Genomic DNA, 22912 nt, shown 5'->3' on the forward strand with positions numbered 1-22912 from the left:
ACTTACTCCACTCAGCTAACATGGAGTTGAAGAAGGTCAACCACCACAACATGGAGCCTAGAGTGTCTACAACTAGAAGCGGGAAGAGTGCATCCAGTACCCATGTGGAATCTAAGCCCTCACTTGACATAGGTGTGCAATGGACACAACCAATCCAATGTCCACAGAGAAAATGTGGAATGGGTGTGGGAACGGTAGCCATGGGGGCTGCTGGGTGTGGGGAACGGGAGGAAGAGATGAGATGTGGAGGCGTTTTCGGGACGTGGAGTTGTCCTGGATAGTGCTTCACGGACAATTACGGGACACTGTAGATCCCCCCAGGGCCCACTGGATGGAACGTGAGAGAGTCTGGGCTATGATGTGGACCATTGACTATGGGGTGCAGTGATGCTCAGAGATGAACTTACCAGGTGCAATGGATGTATCACGATGATGGGAGAGAGTGTTGCTGTTGGGGGAGTGGGGGGCGGGGGCGGTGGGGTTGAATGGGACCTCATATATTTTTTTTAATGTAATTAAAAAAAAAAAAAAGAGTGTCCTTTGTGAGTTAGAGCAAATGTACATCACTACTGCAGGGTGGTGGGCATGTGGAGAAGCATGGGACAAATACAGCTGGTGACCTATGGACTGTGGTTAGCGGTAATAATGGAATATTCTTGCGTCTATGCCAAAGATGTACTCTGTGGATAATGGGGCAGTATGGAAAATGTGAGCCAAATGTACACTATGGACGTGGTAACAATCAGATGATATTATCTTATCTGTAGCAAATATTCCACCACATTGTGGTGTGATGCTAGAGGGGTATTGATTGGGATTTTTGCACATGTGCATGATTGTTTTATTTATTTATTTTTTTTAAAGATTTATTTATTTTCTTGTTTTTGTTTTTGTTTTTATTTCTCTCCCCTTCCCGCCCCCACCCCCAGTTGTCTGCTCTCTGTGTCCATTCGCTGTGTGTTCTGTGTCAGCTTGCATTCTCGGCGGCACTAGGAATCAGTGTCTCTTTTTGTTGTGTCATCTTGCTGCATCAGCTCTCCTTATGTGTGGTGCCACTCCGGGGTAGACTGAGTTTTTTTTGCGCAGAGGCGACTCTCCTTGCAGGGTACACTCCTTGCGCATGGGGCTCCCCTACATGGGGGACACCCCTGCATGGCACGGCACTCCTTGCACACAGCAACACTGCACATGGGACAGCTCACCACACGGGCCAGGAGGCCCTGGGTTTGAACCCTGGACCTTCCATGTGGTAGGCGGATGCTCTGTCAGTTGACCCACATCTGCTTCCCAGTAGTAAGATTTTGACAACATTCTTTCATAATCTGTAACAAATATCCCAAGACAATGCAAGGTGATGGTGGAGGGTTGATATATGGGACCCCTGTATGATGTTATGCAGGTCTGCTTTGTAAGTTCACAACTTTTACTATACACTCAATTGTTTATGTGTGTTCATATATAAATGACATGAAGATTAGTAATAATAATAGGGTGGGTTGGGGGAAATACTTCGGTTAGTAGTAGTATTTTGAGATGCTCTTTAATCATTAGTTTAAAATGTCTAGCAATGCAAGGCATTGGTGGTAGGGTGAGGTGTGAGTCCTGCATCATGGTACGCATGTTTATAAGTTCACAACTATTATCACAGTCACTGTTCATGGATGTTTATGTGTGAGTGATAAACGTCAATAAACTTTTTTAAAAAGGGAAAGTACACATCGCAGACTTGGGCGTGGTGTGCTACAGGGCGAGACGCGCGGGCCCCGGGGTGGTGTTTTAGGGCCCCCCGTATTAGGGCAGCACTCGGCTTCCTGCTGTCCCCGCTGGTCGCCTGGCCGCCTTTCTAGCCTCGCCTGCCGGCTCTCGGCGGCCACGGGCGGCCCTTCTGCTTGGGCTCTCGGGGCCTCTTTAGAGCCGCGCTCCAGAGGCGTGGCTTCCTCCGCCACCAGTGCCTTCCCTGGGGGTTCTGGGGGGTCTCGTGGCTGTTCTGATGGGGGCGGGGTCCCTGCTGCCACGGCTTTATTCTGACCAGCTGCTTTCCCATGGCACCTTGAAATCCATAAAGAAATGCGGGGACAAATGGATCTGTCAGTGACACGCCTCTCAGAAACTGGCAGATCAGAAGAAAACAAGTGGAAGATTTGTGCAGTACAGTGAGTAAATTTGATTTGCAAGACACCGGTGGAGGGCTGGATACCCATGCTGAGTGTTGCTATTCCAAGTTAGCAACCCCTGCTGTGGGCTGCTACTCTAAGTTAGCAACCTACGAGGACCGGGCGGGCTTCCACGGCTCGGCGGTGAGCCCCTAGGCCAATGCGTAGGCCTAGGTTCTCCAGGCGTGGGGGACGCGCGGTAAAAACCATGGAGACAGCCTGTGAGAATGAGCTAGTCCAATTTATTGCGGAAATACACTTGATTATATAAGGTCGGGTCAAGGGAGGGGTAGGAATTGGGGCGGGTAAACTACAGGGCGGTAGTGGATAGGCGGAACTGTGCAGGCAGCTATGAAGTAGGCGGTGATTAAGAAAGGGGGCAGATTATGAGTTGGCTAAGTGGACGGGACTGGCGGGAAGGATAGCAACGGCTGGAAAAGGGAGATAACAAAGGCTAGGAGGAGGGGTGAAGGGAGGCAGCAACAATTGCTCCTTTTGTTTTATAAAAAAAGGGGTGTGAGAGAGTAGAGGGATGGGCTGTGGAGGGTGAGAGAAAAAGGGGGCAGGATTGACTGGCGATGGGCAAATGACATATCATTTGGCCAGAATGTATGCATAGCCCTTAGGGTTGGTGTGTGCCGGTGCTAGACGAAATATCTAACATGATGTTGCGCACGCTTTTTTGGGGTGGATAGCGCTGTGGCTGGCTTAACCGCGAAGAATTCTCAGACGTATAGCAATAAAGGGGGGCGGAGGGTGCACCCAAGCCCTTTACGCCGAGGGAAACAAACCCGTGCCGGCGGCTAAAGTCAGGGAGTTTCACAGCAAGCAGCTTCACAGGCGGGAAGTACGGTGGGAAGGGGGGTGAGGACGTGGTCGAGATTGAGGAATGGAATCAGAGGTAGCAAGACGTTGGTAATGGATTTGAACAAATGAGGAAAATACACTGTCAGCATGATCTTTGGCAAGGCGGATGATTCGTCGAATGGCCCAAGGACCAACGGTGAGACCTAGGATGATGAGCAGAACTGGGGTTAGTAACGGGAGGAGATAGGGGAGGAGGGGCTGCAGAAAGCCCCAGGAACCAGCAGTTTGGACTCGTTCAAGTCGGCGTTGGTTGAGACCTTTTTCAAGTTCTTTTAAGCTGGAGTCTACTAAACCGGTATAGTTGGCATAGACACAGCATTCTTCTCCCAGAGCTGCACATAGGCCACCTTCTTTGAGGAGGAGGAGGTCAAGGCCTCGGCGGTTTTGCAGGACAACTTCTGAAAGGGAATTGAGGGAGTCTTTAAGATATTTGACTGCATCTCGGAGGTAGATGATATCAGAGTCTACTGCTTGTCTGAGGTTTTGGAGGGCGGAGGCTTGTGTGGCTAGGGCTGCAACACCAGTGGCAGCTCCAGCTGTAGCTAGGAGGGAAGTGACAGTGAGTACAGCAGTAATAGGTTCGCGTTTGTGGAGGTAAATAGCTTCTTGAGTGTGGTCAAAGGCTTCAAAGAAATGTAGAGGAGTGTGATAGATGACTCGAGGCGTGAGGAGGATGAGAGCACACGTTTCTTTGGTCTTGTTAAGTGTGGCAACAGATAAGCATGGGGTAAGTCCGGTGGGAGAGCAGAGCCATTGGGTGGTGTTTAGGGGAACTAAGTATTTGGCAGAGATGTTTGGGGAGGTATAGTTGGTACAGGCAGTAAGGCTGGGAGTGTGGGAAGAATGGGGGTGAATGCATAAACCTTTGGAAGAGATGTGCGTAAAAGTGAGTGGGACATGAGTAGATTGATTCCAATTGCAGGAAGAGGGGGAATCGTCGGTGGAGGAAGTAAAGAGTGGTGAAGGGATAGCAAGTGGATCATAGAGGGGGAGGCTGGGGGAAAGACACAACCAGCAAGAGCGAGTGAGGTTGGGGTGGGAGGCGTTGAGAGAGGAATAGGAGGCGTTTAGGAGTTTGAAGTAGGGACTAGAGGGGATGAGAGGATGTGGTTGTATACCTGAAGCGGGGGGGGAAGTGGGGCTTGTAGAAGGGACGACGGCGGCCGAGGTGGAAGAGATTTTGAGGGGGGTAGATGAGGACGGAAGAAGGTGAACAGTGGGTGAGGGAGGAGGGTTAAGGATGTGGTTGGGACCAATAGCAGAGGGTGGGGTGGAGACAACACGCTTTTGGATTTCAAACAAAGCGCCACGATCATAGTTGCTCATATACAACCGGAGTCCATAGGGGCGAGCGGCCAGCCATGTATCGTCGTTTGGGTTTTTTACTGTCAGCGAAATGAAGTCCCAACGGGAATTGTTGGCTACTTGGAGAGAGAGATACGGGTCTCTGTTGGGGGCTCCGGACCATCCATGGGCCATGGTCACACATCCCCAAGAGGGACAGTAGAAGTGTGATGGGTCATGACAACCTCGAGCACTAGCAGGACAGATGTAAAAACCAGACACAGGGTTAAATTGAGGGCCAAGGAGACGATTGTTTCGAGAAAGCAGGCATGCTGTATTCCCGCCTCGACAGGATGAGGAATGGTGGAAGCCTACTTTTGCTTTTTTGATGTTACTCACTTGGCATTCGGGACGGAAGGAAATTCCAGCAAGAGGGCAGATGTGCGTGAAAAAGGAGGGAGCGACACTAGTAACATTATAAGCGAGAACACGTTTTTCTGGAAATGTCTGCAAGGTCCAGTTGAATGGCTGATGGGAGGAGGAGCTTTGGGCAGAGGAGGCTAGAGACAACATGAGAATGAGGAGATGGATGAGGTAGGGGAGGGGAGGGGAACAGGAGGCGGTGGTATGAACAGAGCGGGCTCGTCGGAGGAGTTGGAGAACTTGGCGTTCGATGGGGTCATCATCTTCAAGGGAAAGACGGCTTAGGCGGCGGGCAAAGAAACGTTGTCGACGTCGTTCGCGGCGAGAAAGAGCTGGTGTGGTTCCCATGGACGACGGTGTCGGAGAGGTAGACTCGGGTGAATTTACCTGGGGGCGTATAGTGGTCATGGGAGAAGGACGACGAGAGAGGTGAAAGTGCCAATTAAAAGTAGAAAGGCGACAGCGAGGAGGAGGCGTTGACGGAGGTTCCAATCTGTTGGGGCTGTAGTTGCGAGGCAAACAGCTGAGAAGATTGTTAAGAAAATGAAAATTACAAGAAAGAAGCAGAGTAAGAGTGGGTGCGAGGGGAGCTTGAGGAGCATCTGCACTGAGAGTTCTTTTCTGATGAACTATAAAGCACGTTTTGGTGAAGGTCAGGCACTTTTCAACGGCGGGTTGCGGAGGTAGCAAAGGCTTTTCTTGTGGAGTATGCAGAGTTGGGTCCTTTGAGAGATCTGTAATGACAAAAGAAGGAGAAGAGAGCCCTCATAGAGGAGGGGCAATCAGCAGAAAGAAACTCGGAGAGAGCACTTATTTAAATATAAGCATTTCAGGGAGGGGCTGGTTGGTGCTGAATTTGAGCGAATGGGGCGACATCTGGGCCTCCGCTGTCAATGTTGTCTCTCACGGAGGGCATAGGGTACTTATCATTAAGGGGAACCTTGGGGTCGGTGGCAGGCCTGATATAGCGCCCAGGGACCCAGAGTGGTTGTGGCTCAGAGTCTGGGAAGATACAAGCAAAACCTCTCCCCTGTGCTAGCAAGGGAGCCGGGTCCTGCCAAAGATTTGTGGCAGGGTCTTTCCAGTGAACAAGAGGGACTTGCGAGGGTTGCCACATGGGTCCCCAATGTTTGTGGGTTGGGGAAAGTCCCTTGTCATCGAAGGTCAGGAGATTGTGATGAATAAGGCAGGCAGTGATGACGTCAGCAGGGGCTTTATGGGGGGAGGAAGCTCTTTCTTTTTGAATGAGTAGCTTGAGCTGTTGGTGAGTGCGCTCAACAATTCCTTGCCCTTGTGGATTGTAGGGGATGCCAAAATGGTGTGTGATGTGGTACATTTGTACGAAGCTGGCAAAGGTGGCACTGCGATAGGCTGGTCCATTGTCGGTTTTGAGATCCCAGGGAATTCCCATGAATAGAATGGCTTGTCGGAGTGCTTTGATGCAATGTTTAGCGCTCTCTCCTATGAGGGGCACGGCGTAGCACAGGTGCGAGAAAGTATCAACTGCAACATGAAGATACTTAAGGCGTCCAAAGGCGCTAACGTGTGTGACGTCAAGTTGCCAGCGGGAGTTAGGCCGTAGGCCGCGGGGATTAGCTCCGCGAGGCTGCAAGGGTCCAAGAGGCAGCAAAGGTGCACATGTTTGGCAGGAGCGCACAAGATGTTTGCATGTTTCAATGGGGAGGTCTGGGAAGAGCTTTTGAATGGATCGCGCTGAGAAGTGGAATTGAGAGTGTAGGAGCTTAGCTTGGTTGACAAAGTCTCCCAGTCTTGTTTTGTCAGTGAGGTTTTCTTGAATGGCAACTGGGCATACATGGCGGCCGGATGCTAAAGCGTCGGCGAGGGCATTTCCTTGAGCTAGCGGTCCTGGCAGGCCAGAGTGACTTCTGATATGAGCAATGAACCAGGGTTGTTGCCTTTCTTCAAGCAGTCGCTGTACAAAAGCGAGTGCTTGGTCAATAGTTAAGTCACTGGGTAGGAAAGTAGCAAGCGGGAGGCTGCGACACACTTGTAAAGTGTATAAGCTGTCTGTGAAGATGTTAAGAGGCTGGTCCGGGTAGAGATTGAGGACTGCGGCGACAGCTAAAAGTTCACCTGTTTGGACAGAAAAGTCATTAGCAAACACCAATTGTCGTGGCTTAGGTTCTCTTGGCGTATATATGACAGCAGCGAATGCCTTTTTTGAAGCATCGGTGAAAGCAGTGATGGCAAAAGGAATTGGCTTTCTTGCGGGCAGCGGATGGAACGGGTTGGAAAATGCTAATTGAGATACCCCTTGTAGTAGTGGATGATGCGGATAGTGATTGTCAAAAGAGCCACGAAAGAATTCTATTAGGCCTTGCATTTGGGCATTATTCATGATGAGAGAGGTAACTTCTTTTGCATCAAAGGGCCAAACGATGGTGTGTGGCGGGACGCCGTACGTTTGTATGGAGAGAAGTACTAAGTCAGTGGCTAATGTGATCCAAGCCCTTGTAAATGGGCAGATTTTTGGGAGTTTACTTTTTGACGTGTGTAGAAAAAGAAGAGGACCATCTTGCCATAGGAGACCCGTTGGGGTGACTGGTGTTGGCAAAACTAAGGCAAGGATTGGGAGATCGGGAGAGAATCGCTCTAGGCGGCATTGCTGGAGTGCAGCATTTACTTGTTGGATGGCTTCTTTGGCAGCTGGGGTGATGGTGATGGGGCGAACGACTGCAGCGGATGGACTGCACTTAGTCTGCAGGAGCTCGAAAAGGGGTTGCATTTGCGCTGTTGTGATGGGGAGTGCTGATCGAAGCCAATTGATTTGTCCGCAAAGCCGTTGGAGCTCAGTCAGCGTCATGTGATCAGAAACATGGATTTGCGGGCTGGTGGGCCGAATATATTGATGAAAATGAAAGCCTAAGAACTGGAAAGGTGGCTGGGGGTTGACTTTGTCAGGTTGCACTATTAATCCAAGACTTAAGAGGTTTGTCGTAACTGCAGAGAGTAGATCATTGAGAAGTGTTTTAGAACTTGCTGCTAAAAGAAGGTCATCCATATAGTGGATGATGTATGTGTGCTCTGGATGGAACTTAGAGCGTAGCGGCTCAATGGCATGATTGACATAGAGCTGACATATAGTTGGACTGTTCCGCATGCCTTGTGGTAGTACTCGCCATTGGAATCGAAGCGCTGCGCCCTGATTGTTGGTGCGTGGGACTGTAAACGCAAATCGTGGACAGTCTTGCGGGTGAAGAGGGATAGAGAAAAAGCAGTCTTTGATATCGATGGTGGCTGCATGAAAATGCTGAGGGACTGCAGTGGGATGCGGGCAACCAGGCTGAGGTGATCCCATTGGCTTAATATGTTTGTTAATTTCTCGAAGGTCATGAAGGAGGCGGAACTTGCTCGTGTTCTTTTTATTGATGACAAAGACTGGCGAATTGTAGGGACTGGTAGACGGCTCAATATGCCCTGCTTGTAGCTGTTCTTCGACGAGGGCAGAGAGAGCTTGCAGTTTATGAGTTGGCAAGGGCCACTGCTCGACCCAGATGGGCTCCTCTGTGTCCCATTCCAGAGGGATAGGGTCAGGTCTTGAGATGGGAGCAGTGGCCCCTATAAGGGGGGGGGCGGCGCAGCTATGAAGGCTTCTGTGGTGATTCGAGCTTTTAGCTGGCTGAGTACATCTCTTCCCCACAGGATGGTTTGGACTGAAGAAAGGACGAGTGGACGAATCTGGCCTTCGTGACCTTCTCGGTCGCTCCAATGCAGAGGCTGGGAGGTTTTCCAGGAGGTAGCAGCTCCCGTGGCACCGATGACTTGAGGGCCGGTTTCGAGGGGCCAATGATTGAAGGCAGCGATTTCAAAGGGAATACAAGAGATTTCAGCACCAGAGTCTAAGAGCCCTTCAAGCCATTGTCCGTTTATTTTAAGCTCTAAGGAAGGTTTTTGGTGACGTTTGATAGGCATTGTCCACATTAAGGTTTTGGAGCTCTCTGGAGGGCCTCTTGGGGGAGGGGCTGAGGCCTGCCCCACTGGAAGTTTAAAGGCTGGGAGATACGTTGCGATGAGCGGCAATCGCGGGCCCAGTGATACCCCTTGCCACAGCGCGGGCATGGCGTGGGGGGGCCTCTTGGTCTGTGCAGTGCTACGGCAGGGCGGGGAGCTGCTTGTTGAGGGCACTCGCGGACAAAATGACCGGGCTGACCGCATCGAAAGCAGGCAGAAGTGGAGGCAGATGACACAGCCATGGCGGAAGCGAAGGCAGCAGTAAGTGCTTTAGTCTGTGGGTCAATATCTCGACAAGCCAATACCCATTCATGTATTGGCTTATCACGGATAGGAAGAATAACGGCCCGGAAGGGTGCAAGGCACCCATCGAGAATGAGTTCTTTTGCTAACACAAACTGAGCATCTTCGTTAGTAATTTTCCGCTGGCATGCTTCTAAAACGCGTGCGACAAATGCTGGAAAGGTTTCTTGCGAGTCTTGAAGCATTTGCGTAAATTTGGTGGACTGCTTGGTAGAAACTAAAGAGAACGATCGCTGGACAAGAGCTTTTACTCGGTGCCAAAACCCTGGATCTATGTTTATATAAGAACGAGGGTCAGCATAGTTGTTAATTCCTGTGTAGGCGTCAGCTGGATCTTGGATACCCGCCTGGACATTTTCTACCACTTGCTTATCAACAGCTACTTGATAGTAAGCACGCCATTCAAGGAACTGGCCTGGCGGAAGGATGGAACGGGCTAGAGAAATCCAGTCATAAGGAAGAGCAAGTTGAACCCCTAACTCTTCTATTAATTGTTGGACATATGGGCTACCTATGCCGTCTTCTTTAACAGCTTTGCGAAGAGTTTTAACTTCTTCGGCTGTGAAGGGAAGCCAAGTCTGAGGGCGTTGCTGCGTGGGCAGCGGGTTGAGCGGGTATAGCTGGGGGGCGGGAGAATGTGCTTCGCTAGAAGCAGGTGGGGGGCTGCTGCCATACGGTGGTGGCAAGGGATGAACGGTAGCGGGAAACAGATGAGAGAATGATGGCTTAGCAGCGTCAAGGCGGCAACAAACTGGCGGCGGGATATTTTTGGGCGCTGGACAAGATGGCGGAGCGGCGACGTCACTTTTAGGCGCCTGCCAAGATGGCGATGTAGTTACGTCATTTTTGGGCGCCGGCCAAGATGGCGGCGAAGTCACGTCATTTCCGGGGGCCGGCCAAGATGGCGGCGAACTCACGTCATTTCCGGGGGCTGGCCAAGATGGCGGCGACATTATGTCCGGGGCAGGGCCGGAAGATGACGAGACAGGGAGGGGCGGGTAAAGGTGAGAGGAAGCGTCTTTGTTCCCGCCGGCAGGCTCAGACATAGGTGAAGAAGAAGCCGGAAGTGCGCCATTTTGGGCAGAGGTGGAAGAAGAGGGAGAAAGTCCGCTATTTTGAGGAGCTACTGAAGCGGCTTCTGCGGGCCGTGGGGAGCACGGGTGGGGAGGTTCGCGCTCGAGAGCGGCGGCGAGCTGGTCAGACAGAGAATTTGGGTCGCCAGGATCATCGGGCTCATAGTCATTGGGTTGCTTAACCGATTTGTCTCGGGTGGCTTCTGACGGTGCACCGAGGAGACAGGCGCGTATGGCTACTAGCGCAGGCAGCAGGCCGTGCGGAAAAGACCGCTTTTCATGCTCTATGGCGGAGGTGACTCGATCTATGAGTCGAGAGTATGTGTCTGGGCTCCAGAGCTGGCAGGTGGCGAGCCACGGATTAAAAGGGAGTAGCAGGTCCCAGTATTTTTGGAGCTGTTTTAGGGAAACGCGGACTCCATTGGTATCAAGCAGGGCGGCTAAAAGCCGAACCTGAGGGGTATGGTGTGAGGAGAGAGAGGCGCCCATAGTGGGAGAAGAAAAGACGGCGATGGGGTCCCTACCTGGAGAGCTGAAATGGTCGCCAGTAGACAGCAGCAGCAGCAGCAGAGAGGGGCCGGAGGGCGGTGGAAGGAAAGGATCCCGGACGGGCCCCCAGCTGTGAGCTGCTATTCCAAGTTAGCAACCCCTGCTGTGGGCTGCTATTCTAAGTTAGCAACCCCTGCTGTGGGCTGCTACTCTAAGTTAGCAACCTACGAGGACCGGGCGGGCTTCCACGGCTCGGCGGTGAGCCCCTAGGCCAGCGCGTAGGCCTAGGTTCTCCAGGCGTGGGGGACGCGCGGTAAAAACCACGGAGACAGCCTGTGAGAATGAGCTAGTCTAATTTTATTGCGGAAATACACTTGATTATATAAGGTCGGGTCAAGGGAGGGGTAGGAATTGGGGCGGGTAAACTACGGGGCGGTAGTGGATAGGCGGAACTGTGCAGGCAGCTATGAAGTAGGCGGTGATTAAGAAAGGGGGCAGATTATGAGTTGGCTAAGCAGACGGGACTGGCGGGAAGGATAGCAACGGCTGGAAAAGGGAGATAACAAAGGCTAGGAGGAGGGGTGAAGGGAGGCAGCAACATACCCACACATCAGGAACAGAGCATGCACGCTTTTTGGGTCCACAGGAAATATTTTGGCCATTTATTGGGCCACAGAGAAGCCTCAGGATAGCCCAGTGGTCAAGCTGGCGCAGGCCGGCCTCCGACCAAGATGCAGGAAGAAGAGAGATTTGAGGCAAGAGCCCGGGAAGCGCAGACCGCACCTGCTTCTCCTCGTCGCGTAGCTACAGAACCTTCCGCGCCCTGTGTTTTCGACGATTGTTCCCCTCAGCCAGTGACCGCCGTGTCCAGGACCGCGCCAAAAGGCTGTGTGCTGGCCCCTCGCCTCGGCCTGGGCCTGCCCCTGCCACGGGAGAGGACATGGCGTGGCAGTGCCCAAGCTTTGACCTTGAGTGGGAGGATGTCCCCGGGGCTGCAGAGCAGCCCGCGCCCACCCACCCGCGCTCATGCCCACCCGCACCCGCCGACCCACGACGCCTCCGCCCGCCTGTGCCCGCCTGCACCACCGACCCACGCCCTCCCGCGCCCGCTGCTGGGCGTTTCTGTGTGTGACCAGCGATGAGCGTCCACCGCTTTCTAGTCTTCCCGCTGCGTCCTTGCGTCTCTTCCTGACGCCAGCCCGGTCTACGCCTGCGTGTTTAGAAACTACCCAAGTTACCCAAGGCCCTCACATTAATATGGAAACTGTAGAGCAAAGCGGAAAATCCTGGGAACCAAATGATAAAAATGTCACATGAATTTCGTGGGACAGCTAAAGCAGTCCTGTTAAGGGCATGTATTGTTTCCCAGGATTTGTCAGGAAATAAGAAAGTTAAAGGTGAAAGGGTTCAGCACTCAAGAAATTGGCCAACGATGAATGGAGCAGAGAAAAGAAGGAGAGGTTAGAAAACAGGTAAGAGGAGAAGCCGATGAAACGAAAGCAGAACCGACAGAGCGACGGAAGCAAAAACTGGTTCTTTGGAAAGAGTAATAGGATTAGCAGATCTCTGGCAAAAATTACTGAGCGCGACGGGCTGTGGGAGGAGCTATACATAAAAAGTGGGGTCCAGCGGGGACGGCCCTGCTGCCCGCTCCTCCCCCGGGAAACGCCACGGCTGAATTTCCGCCCAGGGGGACCTGCTCCCAGCCCTGCCTCCACGTCCCCTCGGCGGCCCTGGGGGGCAGGGCCCTGGGAGCCCAGCGTGCCCAAGGCCGTGCTGCAGCCACCAGCCCCCTGCCCCCAGGTCCCTGAGCCAGCACCCACGGCAGGGGCGGATTGTGAAGAGGCCCGCGCTCCCGGCCCTGTGCCCTGGCCCCCTGGCGCTGCCCTCACCACCCCGGCTGTGGTCAGCCGGCTGCAGGCCCCTGGGGCGGCCATGTGCCTGCCGTGGTGGTGGCAGGAAGGCCAGTGCCCACAGCCTTTCCGATACCCGGGTGCCCTGGCCGGGTCGCACCTCCGTCCAGGAAACTGGCCTCCTCCCCCTGCAGCCCGTGGCCTCCTCCCCCTGTGGCCCGTGGCCTTCTCCCCCCTGCAGCGCCCGTGGCCTCCTCCCCCTGCAGCGCCCGTGGCCTCCTCCCCCTGCGGCCTCCGTGGCCTCCTCCCCCTGTGGCCTGTGGCCCGTGGCCTCCTCCCCCTGAGGCCCCCGTGGCCTCCTCCCCCTGTGGCCTGTGGCCCGTGGCCTCCTCCCCCTGTGGCCTGTGGCCCGTGGCCTCCTCCCCCTGCGGCCCCCGTGGCCTCCTCCCCCTGCGGCCCATGGCCCCCTCCCCCTGTGGCCCGTGGCCTCCTCCTCTGCAGCCTCTGTGGCCTCCTCCCCCTGCGGCCCCCGTGGCCTCCTCCCCCTGCGGCCTCCGTGGCCTCCTCCCCCTGCGGCCCGTGGCCTCCTCCCCCTGCGGCCCCCGTGGCCTCCACCCCTGCGGCCCCCGTGGCCTCCTCCCCCTGTGGCCCGTGGCCTCCTCCCCCCTGCGGCCCTCGTGGCCTCCTCCTCTGTGGCCTCCGTGGCCTCCTCCCCCTGCGGCCTCCGTGGCCTCCTCCCCCTGTGGCCTCCGTGGCCTCCTCCCCCTGCGGCCTCTGTGGCCTCCTCCCCACTGCAGCCCGTGGCCTCCTCCCCCTTGCAGCCCGTGGCCTCCTCCCCCTGCGCCCCCCGTGGCCTCCTCCTCTGCGGCCCCCGTGGCAGGCCAGCTCCTCTTCCACCGGAACGCGAGGTGTCGTGCTGAGAACAAATCAGACTTAAAAGGGGGCGCGACCCGCGTGCGGGAGCCCCACGCGCAAGGAGTGCGCCCGTGAGGAAAGCCGCCCAGCGTGAAAAGAAAGTGCAGCCTGCCCAGGAATGGCGCCGCCCACACTTCCCGTGCCGCTGACACAACAGAAGCAGACAAAGAAACAAGACGCAGCAAATAGACACCAAGAACAGACAACCAGGGGAGGGGGGGAAATTAAATAAATAAATAAATCTTTAAAAAATAAATAAATAAAAAAAATAAAAGGGGGCACGGGGCAAGTCTGTTGCGCTGAGGTTGCAGTCGCGCAGGAGCAGCACCCGAAGAGGTTTCTGCAGGAAGGGTGGGGGGAGCCGCTCGTGCGGCCGCTGGAGGCGACGGGCAGGTGTGGGGGTGAGGGCGCGAGCTGCTTGGTGCGGGCAGTTTGGACGGTGCCCGTGAGCCTGGCTGGTGGACTAGCAGGACGTGAAGGACGTGTGGGGGCCTGCAGGAGGCAGTGGCCCAGCTGGCGTTGGCTCGAGCGCTCCGGCCGGCCGAGGCAGGGTCCCCCCAGCGCTGCCGAGGCCGTGGGCTGGCGGCCTGCCCCGGTCACCTCCGTGTCTTCTTCGTAGCTCCCTGGACAACACGGAGGCTCCAGCTGTCAGGACGGTGAGTAAAACAACCAACCAGTCCACACCACCCTCGAGGGCGTCCTCGGCTCCCCAAAGACCAAGTGTGACTCCAGAAGTGACGCTCGAAAGCCCAGGGGACAGGAGGAGGGCCAGGGGCTTCGAGGCGTGTGCGGCCGCCTCGGTGATGACGCAATGAAACCAGGTCCCAGGAGAAGAGGAGGAGCAGGTCGGGGCGGGACGGCAGGCACAGCAGAGCAACCCCTCCTCGCCACGCGGTCTCCACGTGTCCAGTGGTGCTACCCGAGCGCGGCAGGGCGTGTGGGCAGTGGCACGGCACAGGCCACCCTCCTGCCGGCAGGACATCTGGGCTGCCCGTGGCCCTGCCCACAGGGGGCCGAGAGCCAGCCAGTGCTTACAGGCTCGCCCGTTTCTCAGGCTACGGCTCGAGGGCGGCACTGCGATTGCGGGCGACACGTTCTTGGTATCCAACGGGCGAAAGTCTGAGTCCAGGAAAGCAGACGTGGCTCAACGGATAGAGCACCCACCTACCATACGGAGGGTCCAGGGTTCAAACCCCGGGCCTCCTTGACCCGTGTGGAGCTTGCCCATGCGCAGTGCTGATGCGTGCAAGGAGTGCCGTGCCACACAGGGGTGTCCCCCGCGTAGGGGAGCCCCACGCGCAAGGAGTGCGCCCCGTAAGGAGAGCCACCCGTGTGAAAAATACAGTCTGCCCAGGAATGGCACCGCACAGACGGAGAGCTGACACAGCAAGATGACGCAACAAAAAAAGAGAAGCAATTTCCCAGTGTCACCGGATAATGCAAGCGGGACAAGTAAGAACACACAGCAAAGGGACACAGAGCAGACAACAGGGGGGCGGGGGGAAGGGGAGAGAAATAAATAAAACAAATCTTTAAGAAAAGAAAAAGGCTGAGTCTGAGCCCGTTCCAGCGGACGTGAGCCATCGCCGGTCGTTTCAGGTGGGAGAGGCGAGGCTGGGTGTGGAGGCGGCCTCTGTCCAGCAGCTCCCGGCCCTGCGCAGCGAGGAGACGCCTGCGGGGGCTGCGGGGGAGGCAGCCCTGGGGGCAGGGGGTCTGGGACCAGAGGGAAGAGGAGAGAGCACCGGGTCGCTTTGTTTGGGGCCGCGGCTAGCTAAGGCCCGAGGAGTTAACTGCCCTGAGGCTGGCAGGGCCGGCGGGGCCTGGGGCACCTGCTAGGGGAGGAGACGGGGTTGGTGCACCCGCCGTGGCCGGGGTCCGGCCGAGCGGTCGGTGGCAGGGGCCGGCCCCCCATGCTCTCGGGTCCCCTCGGTGGCGGGTCCAGGAGCCGATCCCTCAAGGCTCCAGGGAGTGGGGGCCTAAGCCTGTGCCCGTGGGGCGTTTCCAGCCACCCAGCCTCCAGGCTGCACAGGAGGCGCCTGGGCAGGTGAGGGCGTGGGCCCCCCAGAGCCACCCCCATGGGAGCCGGCGAGGGCCGGAGGAGGGTCCCCAGGGGTTTGCAAGGACGAGGGGAGAACGGGCACCCCAGTGTCCCCAGCAGCGTCCTGACAGGCATCGGGGTTGACCGGCCCGCTGAGGGGCGACGGGCACAGCGAGGTTTCTTTTGAACCACACAACATTACACTCTATACTTGCAGTGGCGCAGTCATGCAGTGTTGCCCTTTAGTGTGGCTTGCCTCCCTCCACATAACATCCTCCGGTTCCTCCGTGCTGTCACCTGCTTCCCGACCTCACTTCTTCTCGCGGCTGCCCAATAGCCCATCCTGTGAGTACACCTACAGTTTGCTTATCTGTTCATCTGTTGATGGACACCTGGGTTGTTTCCAGTTTTTGGCAATCGTGAATAACGCTGCTAAGAACATTAGTGTGTAGATGTCTGTTTACAATATATATATATATATTTTAAAGATTTATTGTACTTATTTCTCTCTCCTCCCCTTCTGCCCCCGTCTGCTCTCTGTGTCCATTTGCTGTGTCTTCTTCTATGTCCACTCGCATTCTTGTCAGGTGGCACCGGGAATCTGTCTCTTTTTGTTGTGTCATCTTGCTGCGTCAGCTCTCCGTGTGTGCAGCGCCACTCCTGGGCAGGCTATATTTTTCGCACGGGCGGCTCTCCTTGCTGGGTGCACTCCTTGCACGTGGGACACCCCTACATAGGGGCCAGCCCTACATGGCACGGCACTCCTTTGGGGCATCAGCACTGCACATGGGCCAGCTCACCACATGGGTCAGGAGGCCCTGGGTATCGAATCCTGGACCCTCCACATGGTAGGCCGATGCTCTATCAGTTGAGCCACGTCCACTTTCCTACAATGTACTTTTAATTACATAAAACTGATAAGTAGCTTTGCAAAAAAATTTCAACAGGCAAAACATAACAAACTTTTGCCTTGCTGTTCCTTTAAAGTCGTTTATGTTTACAGTGGGGGGACTGCAGGCTCCTTTAGAGAAGCAGCAGAGCAAAAAGTATAACTGATAAGAGATTTTGGTTGTTTGCATAACATCACATTTTTCTAAGAATAACTAAAACTATAACCAACAATATGACCATGCAGATTGGTATTAGGAGAGACTAGACAGACCTTGAAAAGCCTTCAAGAATTTTTTATACAATCCCCAAGTATATAAGTAAATTACACATTTATTTTCTTCTTCATGTTTTCTTTCTTCTTTTAGAAAGATATTGTTTACCGTAAAGAAACTTCAGCAGTTCTGAAGGCAGCTAGTAAGACAGGGAATCAATAGACGGATCTGGAACCTGGCAGGGAGGCCACGTGGGCTTTGGTAACCCCAGGACGGCTGCTGGAGGACCCCCCAAGATTCTGCCCCTCAAAAGACTTCCTCCCGGAGCCAGGAGACACCCCCGATCCTCCCCAAGGACTTTACCATTGGGCCCTCCTGGGGGATGGATGGGAGAGATAATCAGAGCAGTGCACAGCTGGAGCTCCTCCCCTGCCCTTAGCAAGGGGTGGGATAATCAACAGTTCAAAGAGCACCCGAGGCCTGAGCTCCTCTCTCTTGCCTCTGGATGGGACTCCAGCTGCCTCTCCCAGCTTGGATCTCCACATACGTAAAACCTGGGCATCCATAACGGATAATGGGGAATGGTCGTCTGTAGACCAGCGTGCTGTATCACTTTTCAACCCCTTCCTAGCTACCTGGGCCCCCTGCTCTGTTATTTTCTCCCATTTCTCTTCTCTCTCTACCCGAGTAAACTACTGGCCTAACTCACCCGACGTGCTCTTGAAATTCATTTCTGCAGCACAGCCAAGAACCATATAAAATCCAGTAACAGTGCTGTAGAATTTGAGAGAGGTTCAATTATTTGCGTATAGAGAGGCCAGGACTCAGGAATGATTTTGAGAAGGAAAAATGGTTTATTGACAGATGGGCCGGACTCGGGAGCTTTCTGATTGAATCCCGAGCCCGGAACAAGATTTTTGAATCCCTTTTATACAGAGAGGAAAGGCCAAATGGTCCTTTTGTTTCAGTTCTCAATAGGCTTGAATTAGCATATATATCTTCCACATCTTAGGTAAGCTTTTAGCATGGACTTCATACATTCTAGATAAGCTTTTAGCATATTTAGTTTGCATTTTCCCTAAATACTTAAAGTTTATAGACCTTGCATTGTTAAACTGGTTCCTTCCATTGTCACTAAGGGCAGGACTGCGGCCTCTTACCTTCACACCCACAAGTCAGAGAGCTTAGGTTATCTCTGAAGAGACAAAGAGCCTCCCACCCAGAGCCCACATCAACAGTACTAGAAGAAAACTATTTTTTTGGTAAATTTACAAAAACTTAAGATTTCCAGTGGAAACAATATTATCATCCCCCATCACCACCGTAATATAATTACACGTTGATTTGAACATTAATACCCCACCTTAAGGTTATATTATTTTTAACAATGTGGGTGATTCCTTAAAACTTTAGAGTGGTAAATATGTAATATGGATTTTTATATGTATTAAGTGAATATATTTCAGCACCTCACTTTATACAAGGGAAAAAACAAATTATTTCTAACAGTTTGCGATTAAAGATACGCTTAAGGATTTTATTAGAATATTAAAGGCTGTCAGGTGTGAACTTTGTATTTCAGGAGGCCTCTATCAGAGGGACAAATCAGTTAGCAAAATAGTTGGAAAAGACTTAACTTCCAAAACAGCAGTGTTTCTGATGTTTTTTTTTAAACCATTAAGGATATGATGATCCATTCTGATAAGGCGGAGACTCTCTGTTCTTTATATGCACATTATCTCAAAAGGGCTTTTATATCCTTCCCCTCAAAATGGACCAGCCACTTAAGAAAACGGTTCCATTAACAGAGAAAAAGTCAAATTTCAGTTTTGCGTCAGTACTTGGTGCAGTAAACAAACCTCAGCACAGCTCCTAACGGAGGAGGCGCCTCCCAGGCTCTCCTGCTACAGTGACCTTCCGTTTTCAGTATCAGCTCCTAGATTCTACTTCACAATGATTTCCCCGAAATCAGTCATTTACATTAACTTTCGGTTTGGAAAATGCTTTTACCAACTTCCCGAAACCATCCACAGCCACACAGATTAGTTACTTGGCCTCATGACAAAGCTCACCTTGAGCAAGCTCCCTGAACTGCAGCCAGCAGCGAGCCAGCGCCTCCGCCTCCAGCCGCCAGCGGTCGCCTGGCTGTTGTCTGGCTGTTGTCTGGCTGTTGTCTGGCGGTCGTCTGGCGGTCGTCTGGCGGTTGTCTGGCGGTCGTCTGGCTGTTGTCTGGCGGTCGTCTGGCTGTTGTCTGGCGGTTCAGCCCTGCCCTGCCCGTTTCCACCCTCCTGTCAGGAAAACCCGCCGTCCTACCCTCGCGAACACACCCCGTCATCAAGCCTGCACCAACCCTCTGCTTTCCACATCCATTTAAGTCTCGTAGCCTCATTCTCTTCTGTAAAAACTAGCCATTTCAACTTAGGCAAAACAATTATTTTTTTTTAAAAGACGTTTGTTACAATTTTATTAACCAAAAACTTACAATTTTCATCATCTTAAAGTTTAAACAGACTTAATGCTACCTTATTTTATTAGCACCCATATAAACCTAGGGAGATATTTTACGCTATTTTCTTCCACAGGTTAAAGCTTCTTTGTTTTCATAATACCTTGAAATTGTGAACAACCTCCAAAGCATGCTGTCAGGCTCTAGAGAATAGGTTTTTTTTTTTTTTAATATTTATTTATTATTATTTTTTTAATTACAATAAAAAAAATATATGAGGTCCCATTCAACCCCACCGCCCCCGCCCCCCACTCCCCCCACAGCAACACTCTCTCCCATCATCGTGATACATCCATTGCACCTGGTAAGTTCATCTCTGAGCATCACTGCACCCCATAGTCAAAGGTCCACATCATAGCCCAGACTCTCTCACGTTCCATCCAGTGGGCCCTGGGGGGATCTACGGTGTCCCGTAATTGTCCGTGAAGCACTATCCAGGACAACTCCGCGTCCCGAAAACGCCTCCACATCTCATCTCTTCCTCCCGTTCCCCACACCCAGCAGCCCCCATGGCTACCGTTCCCACACCCATTCCACATTTTCTCTGTGGACATTGGATTGGTTGTGTCCATTGCACACCTATGTCAAGTGAGGGCTTAGATTCCACATGGGTACTGGATGCACTCTTCCTGCTTCTAGTTGTAGACACTCTAGGCTCCATGTTGTGGTGGTTGACCTTCTTCAACTCCATGTTAGCTGAGTGGAGTAAGTCCAGTAAGTCAAAGTGTAGGAGCTGAAGTCTGTTGAGGCTCTGGGCCTGGGTGTCATATTATCAGTCCAGAGATTCAAATCCCCTACATATATCTTAAACCCAGCACCAACTACAATTCCAATAAAGTAGCATGCAAGTCTTGTGAAAAGAGATCCCCTCTGAGTCCATTTCCATCACGCAGAAACACCAGCTCCAAAGAAGGGCCATCTGTCATGGCAGTGAACCCCTTCTGCCATGACCATAGAACCCGTGGGTCTCTTTATCCCTCAAAAGAACCAATACCTGGGGTTGTATCTACCTTATCTGTCTCTTAGACTCTGTTCAGTTGTACATAGGGGTATTCCTTCTGACAACCTCCAGACTCTTTTTTAGAGACTCACAGCCTTATAATCTCATTTCTCCTTTCCATTTCCCCCTTACATTAGGTCAAACCGCTTCCCGAAGTCATGTTATTATATGTAGACAGGTATATTCTGCTGTTCCGCATTGAATCTTTAATTCAAGGTCATTTTCTAGTTGCTTCTTCAGCTGGTATGTGGTAGTGATCCCTCGGTGCCAGGGAGGCTCATCCCCGGGTGTCGTGTCCCACGCTGGGGGGAATGCATCACATCTACACGCTGAGTTTGGCTGTGAGAATAGGTTTTTGTTTTAATCATAATTTAGAAAAACCTTTTCATAGCTTTCAAGGACTTTTTCTTTACTTACTGAAATTTGGCCATTGGATTTTTACTTTCATCTCAAAGCTGTTAAAATTTAATTTGGGAAATGCTTGAAGTGATGAATGCACAACTATGGGATTATACCAAATACCATTGATTGGACACTTTGGATGAATTGTATGCTTTATTAATATGTATCAATAAAATTGATTTGTTTAAAGACATTTCATTGGTGAATTATAGGACAGACTATACAAAACCAGGTTTATTCTGTCACATTCCTACTGTCCCCATCATTTCTTTTTTTAAATTTTTAATTTTTTAAAGAAATTTAGATTACATAAATGTTAGACAAAAAACATAGGGGATTCCCATATGCCCACGCCCTGGCCCTCCCGTGTCCCCACGTCAGCATCCTTCCGGTGGGGTGCATCTGCCTCACTTGAGGAACACGCCTGGAGCATGCCACAAGGCGATGATTTGAGTTTACATTGTAGTTTGCACTCTCTCCCACACGCTTTTGCAAGTTATTACAAGATACACAATGACCTGTATTTGTCATTGCAATGTCATTCAGGATAATTCCCAAGTCCCGAAAATGCCTGCAAATTACACCCGTTTTTCCCTCTCCTTCCCCTCAGAACCTCTTGGCCACTGCCTCCACATCCATAATAAAAGCTCTTCTCCATCATTCTTTTTCTTTTTTTTAAGATTTATTCATTTCTCTCCCCTTCCCGGCACCCCCCCGCCCCCCATTGTCTGCTCTCTCTGTCCATTCACTGTGTGTTCTTCCATGTCCACTTGCATTTTCAGCAGCACCGGGAATCTGTGTTTCTTTTTGTTGCGTCATCTTGCTGCATCAGCTCTCCATGTGTGCTGTGCCACTCTTGGGCGGGCTGCGCTTTTTTCACACAGGGTGGCTCTCCTTACGGGACGCGCTCCTTGTGCGTGGGGCTCCCCTACGTGGGGGACACCCCTGTGTGGCATGGCACTCCTTGCGTGCATCAGCACTGCACGTGGGCCAGCTCACCACATGGGCTAGGAGGCCCCAGGTTTGAACCCTGGACCTTCCATGTGGTAGGTGGACGCTCTATCAGTTGAGCCACATCCGCTTCTCCCATCATTCTTAATCTCCAGGTCTAGTAGACAGAGGTCTAAGCTCAACTTGCATTTCCCCATTTCACTGCACCTAGCCCTTCCCCCACGGCTCTCTCCAAGAGAAGGCCCTGGGGGGTGGTGAGGGGGAAGGGTCCCTTAAGGAGCCTAGGAACAGCTTTTTTTCCCATTTTTTTAGAAAAAGGTATTTGCTTTAAAAGTTACGAAACTTGGAAGCAGGTGTGGCTCAAGTGATTGCGCTCCCGCCTACCACACGGGAGGTCCCGGGTTCAGTTCCTGGTGTCTGCTGGAAAAGATGAGCAACACAGCAAGCTGACGCTATGGGCAAGTACAGCGAGCTGTCTCTCAACAAGATGGCACAACAAGGAGACACAAAGAGGAAAGACAATGAGAGACACAACAAAGCAGGGAGCTGAGGAGGCGCAAGTGAGTGACACCTCCCTCCCACATGGGAGGCTCCAGGTTCCGATCCTTGTGCCTCCTAAAGAGAAGATGAGCACAGAGAGCAGAGAGCGAGCACAAACCAAATGGGGGGGGGGGATAAATAAAACGAATTTAAAAACCCCCTAAACTTTAACAGCACCAACTTTATTAACCTCATTATGCAGGCCTATTAGAATTAACATGGGATGAGAACAGAGAACATTAACAATGTTAAGTTTTTAACAATTATTCCTTGTTTTTTCTGAATAAAATAGTGAAACTATGCAAATGCAACTGTGAAAACACGTTTTGTACTAGCAGATTTGTTGAAATACTTAAAACACTTTAGGTAACATACTTTAAAACAGTAATAAACAATTTTTTAAAGAAGGATTAATGGCACATGTAGGTATCATAATGTTTCCAAGAAAAACAATGTAATGTATACAATTTAATTCTATATGACCCTGTATACGGAAAGCAGGCACTCAACCACTGAGCTACATCTGTTCCCTCTATATGAATTTTGAAACTTACAAAGGTATTTTGTCTTTATAGTTTTAAAAAATCCTTTGTAATTAGGTATATACACATTTTTAATTTATACAAAGCTTGGAGAGAAGTTTTTTCCTTAAATGAATTACTTTTATTCATACGGACATGAAAAATAGGCATTTAAAATGTTTATTTTAAATTTTACTGTTTTTATCTTAAGGGTTTTAGCTTGCCATGTATTGAAAAGCGCTTTTTTTTAAAAAGCAAAGCATATTCCTTTTTTTTTTTTTTTAAAGATTTATTTCTTTATTTATCTTCCCCCCTCCCCCGGTTGTCTGTTCTCTGTGTCTACTTGCTACATCTTGTTTCTTTGTCCGCTTCTGTTGTCCTCAGCAGCACGGGAAGTGTGGGCGCCATTCCTGGGCAGGCTGTGCTTTCTTTCGTGCTGGGCGGCTCTCCTTATGGGGTGCACTCCTTGTGCGTGGGGCTCCCCTATGCGGGGGACACCCCTGCATGGCACGGCACTCC

Source organism: Dasypus novemcinctus, chromosome 14 (genome assembly GCF_030445035.2).
Source record: "Dasypus novemcinctus isolate mDasNov1 chromosome 14, mDasNov1.1.hap2, whole genome shotgun sequence".
Lineage (NCBI taxonomy): Eukaryota > Metazoa > Chordata > Mammalia > Cingulata > Dasypodidae > Dasypus > Dasypus novemcinctus.